Source organism: Adiantum capillus-veneris, chromosome 13, assembly GCF_014529385.1.
Source record: "Adiantum capillus-veneris isolate H3 chromosome 13, ASM1452938v2, whole genome shotgun sequence".
Taxonomy (NCBI): Eukaryota; Viridiplantae; Streptophyta; class Polypodiopsida; order Polypodiales; family Pteridaceae; genus Adiantum; species Adiantum capillus-veneris.
This window is the reverse complement of record NC_140943.1, coordinates 5,930,830-5,935,931: the sequence shown is the minus strand read 5'-3', so window position 1 is coordinate 5,935,931 and position 5,102 is coordinate 5,930,830.

Sequence of the window (5,102 nt, the reverse complement as noted above, 5' to 3'; positions counted from 1 at the left end):
CGAGGGATGCCACTGTAGAAAACATTAGTGTCCTTATGAAGATATCACCAGTTTTGTTTTTGAGGACGAAAACGCTTCTCCAAGGGGGAATAATGTCAGGCCTAAGGTAGGGCTAGGTAGGCCAGGGCCGAGATGCTCATGCAATTCAAAGAGATATATTTAGCAAGCCAAGGACCTATATATGGCATGGATGGGTGGAGAGTTACATGCATCAATTTCCAATCTCTCATAATGTATGTGCCTTGAACACCGACCAATGGGTTCAAACATTGATAACTTGAACTCCAAAAATGGGTCCAAATAATTTTTAGGGAGCTTCTTTTACCCCTCTCTGCTGCTCACAAGCCTCTCTTTGGCTGAAGCTAGTGGCAAAAGTGGTCACTTGACTAGAAATCTGGCGTCGTGGCCATTGTCATATCTGCCATTCCAATCTCCTTAGTCAAATTTTTATCTCTTTCAAGCTTTCTTTGCCTTTGTCCTCTTGTGAGTTCCAGCTTTTTCCTTCGGCTTTGCATTCTTGATCCTAACAAAGAATCTTCTTGCATTTATAACAACGGCTCTTGGACCTTGTGGGTACCAAAATAGCTAATTGAGCCCTTACCTACCATAATTATCAAGATTTCCTTTTCCTCTATCCTCTAGCAAACCAATGCATTTGCCTATCCCAAGACAAAAAAATTGACGGCTTCCTTGAGAACTTTAGTTCTGCATAAGCTACTAACTGGGTACTTGATCCACTTTCCATAGACATTCTTGATCCTGGTTCATCATTGTCCATTGCATGGGTCCAAGACTTAGCGGCAAGCACTCCAAAAGGTCTTCAAAGATTGCTCCAAAAGAAGGGTTCTCCAAGGAAAATTCAAAAACCTCATCAAAGATGTTCCAAACATCACTAGGCAAGAGTCAATTCACAATCCACGCCTCCACCATCGTCATTGGGGTGCGGTGCACTCACCCAAAGTTAGGAGCCTTCAATATTGGTGTTTCAAAACATAGAGGAGAGAGGTCCTTCTTGTAGGTAGCAAGAGCCACCTATGGTGCAACTCTAGGGCAGTCGGGAGGAAGTGGCTCAAGATGCAGGGGAGGGGGGGGGGGGGGGGGGGGGGGGGGGGGGGGGGGGGGGGGGGGGGGGTGTATGTGCGATAGGAAGGTATCTCAAAATGTAGTTGCACAATAGAGGGTGCACCTTTCAGAGTAGTTGCATTTCAACATGTTATCAATCTGCAAGTCTCCATGCGTCATAAAAGATTTTTTAAAGCATTTTAAAATACTATAAAAATGCAATCATGATATGTGGCTTTTGCTCTCACTCTCATCGCAAAATGCAAATAGACTTGGCACAAAAATTCTTGGCTGATACAATTGATTTTCAAAACGTAAAACCAAGCCTTTAGCTTTGCCGTCTCCTCTTGGCCGTGACACTTCCCTCCCATGATGAACGAGACCTTCTCCACTCGGTATTTTTGTAGCTCCTCTTCTCTATGCGGTCTCCCAAGGTCAATGAGCCAAGAGGTTCAATACCATGTCAAATTTGACGATGCAAAAGCATAGAGCAATGGGAAAGAGAGAGAGAGAGAGAGAGAGAGAGAGAGAGAGAGAGAGAGAGAGAGAGAGAGAGAGAGTTGAAATGACCAATTGGGCAATGAATTATTGCAATGGGGCAAGGTGTTGCTTATATACTAGCATGGGGCCCCTTAAGTACTCCCTTGGTAAATTACCTTACACAAGACTTTGAAAAATCAATAGAATAAACAGCCAAAACCAATATAAATATTTGGATCACATTGGGCTATTCAATGGAGATGATATAACTTTAACAACTAGCTGGCATCCATGCCCTCTTCCCATTGGCCAATGTTAAGCACCCCTTAAGAAAAAGGGCTAAAAGGAGTCTATAATCTTTTCAATGATCACATACCTAAGGTGAATGGTGCTAGACAAGATGCTATCTCTAATTAAGAGGGAGTGTACCTCAATGTGCATCCTTCTTGCATGGAAGACTAGTTTTCATGCCCACTATATGCTACTAAGGTTATCACAATAGCTAGAAACCGACCTCTAAACGTGTATCTCCTCACATGCTGCCACTGCAATACCCCTGTGCTCAGCCTTTGCATTGATAAAGCAATCATGACTTTCTTTTCTTACTATAGCATTTCTCCTAAGTGAGAACATCAACTCGGTAGTAGATCGTCGATTAGATAGGCTACCGGACCAATCTCTATCCGTGTAACCATAGAGTTGCATTTTTGTGCTGGCCTCATAATAGAGTTCATAATCCAAGGTAACAATCACATAGTGCAATGTGTGCCTCACCTCATCCAAGTGTGTATTCCTCTTAGGAAGCTATATAAAGTGGCTCTCAAGTGACTCTCAAGCCCAACCGTGTAACTCAAATCTGGTTGTCAGGTTGTTCAATACATAAGGCTACTTAAAATATTCTTGTACATGGTTGTGAGGTTGGCCAATACATAAGGCTACTTAAAATCTTCCTGTACATGGTGGCATTCTCAAGCATATCACTCACATCAGCTCCCACCTTCAAAATCTAAAGTGAGGGAATGTCAATTGGCTTACAATTAGTCATATCATACTTAATAGCATATCCAATGCATATTGCCTTTGTGAAAGTCATATGCCCTCTTTGATGAGTACTTTGATGGGTATAATCTTAGTGCCCAAAAATTAACATAGCTTCGCAAAATCCTTCATATCAAACTCGTGCTTCAAGAAACTCTTGACATCCTTAACTTCAGTCTCATGATTACCACCAATAGTCAAATGCATATGATCATAATACTTGCCTTCTTCCTTCAAAATCTTGATGCTCTTTCATGCATACTCAAGATGTCTCACATACTTATGTATCCCTTTGGATGCTCCATATACACCTCTTCTTGACAGTTACTGAGTAAGAGTACAATTTTTACATCCATTTGATGCAATATACCCTACCTTTTTGATGCATCTGCTACAAAAATGGTATAGATAGTAGCCAATTTAGCTACAAGGCTGAATGTTTCCTCATAATCAATGCCATAACTTGGTGCATAACATTTGGTTTTAAATCTAGTCTTATTCTTGTCATTGTGCCATTTGCATTGTGCTTCACCTTGTAGACCCATTTACATCCAATCACATTCTTTTCTTTAATCAATAGCACTAGCTCCAATTCTCATTATTAGAATCAAGGAAACCACTCCTCATCCATAGCTTGATTCCATTTGGGATCTCCAACAACATCCTCAAAACACATAGGCTCTAAATCTTGCCCAATCTTTTCCATTATTTTCTAGTTCACAACTCAACTGACACATGCACATAAGCGATACACCCAAGCACATTAAAGTGTCTCAAAGTAGTTTTTTTTTTCTAGTAACTTCTTCTCGGGTCTCATAATGTGTAGAACCTAGTAGCGGGTGTCCAATTCACAAGCCTATTCATAATGTAGATGGTTCTAGAAACTGCCTCAACCTAATAACAATGAGGCATTGCTTTTCTCATTCATCATTGCCCTTGCAAATTCCTTAGTTTGCATGTTCTTACGCTCAACTATACCATTTCCTCTGAAACATGCATAAAAGATGATTTTGAATTTCATGCTTTCTCAAGCAACTCCTAAACTCATTAGAGAAGTAGTCTCCCCATTGATTTGATCACCTGAGACACTTTACATATTTTCCTTTCTTTCTTTTAGATAACCTTTAAGTTCTAAAGGTGAGTAAACACTTCACACTTCTCCTTTATGAAATAAACCCATAACTTTATGAAGTACACCCATGCCTTCCTTAATGGTCATCAATGAAGGTAGCATAAAACCTATATTCACCCATAGACATAGTCTTTGCAGGAACCCACACATCATAATGCGATATCTCCAATGCATTTTTAATTACGTACTTGTCATGAGGAAGCAATTCCTTTTCTTGCTTTCCAAATTGATGAGCCTCACAAACTTTTGGCATTTTAGCCGTTATAAAAATTGGCAAACCTCAACCTTTTGAATTTCATAGTCTTTAGCTGTGCACGTTTGCATGTCCCATATGCTTATACCAAATGTGAATATCTGCAAAAAATCTTGTCCCTCAAGAAAAACATAATAGCTTTCATGTGTAACACATCCACATCAAGAGTGAACATTCTATCCACCTTGTTGACTTGTGCAACATGCCTTACATTATTTTTATATTTGTCGACGTAGAGAAGACCTTATAATTGAAATTGACCTTCAAAGAGTGTGTAATCATTGCCCAATGGACTTGGAACTTCTTTGTAATGTTGGAAACATGCACAAATTAGCCAAATAATTTACTTTTCTATCCAATGACAACGAAACCTTTTCTATATATGCAATACTAGGATGTGTTGTGTCGTTGAGAGTTTCAACATAACTACATGACTGTTCAAGGCTTGCATGTTGTGAAACCATTCATCATGGTTGGTCGTATGACTTGATGAACTTGAATCCACATGATGTTAGATGCTATGCCAACACATTCAATTGAAAGTGGAACCACATGCAATCAAAAGCGAGATTCCACAACTATACTTTTTATCTTTACAATTGTATATGTGAGCTTATATTGATTAGATTGGGCCCAATGGATTCTTGTTTGCAAATCATTTATCAAAAGCACTTAGTTTGCGAATTTATGAGCCATATTGGTTAGAGGACCATAGTTTGACCATTGGAAAAGTATAAAGGCTAAGTTTTGTAACATGAATATAAGTTTTTATGAGATGACGAATTGAGTGCTTAATGCATTGTGTACTGCTATCTACCTATATGCTTCTTTTCTTGTATCTCCATAAGAAAGTCTATTTTTGAATTCAAGAGCTGCATGATGTTTCCAAGTGAAATATTTATGCATGATGTAAGTCATTCATTCTACGCATTGATGTAAGTCACTCGCTACATTTTTGTGTTTTGGGCTTGGCCCTTTGCATGCTATTTTTAGTCATAAATTGTGATGAAGTTTATTTTTGTGATTTTAAGAGTAGCTATGGATATAGCTAATCATTATAAAGCTATAGGGAGTATCTGTTGTGCCAAAATTGATCTCCTAAATTTATGCCTATTGTCCACTATCATTTATGTATCT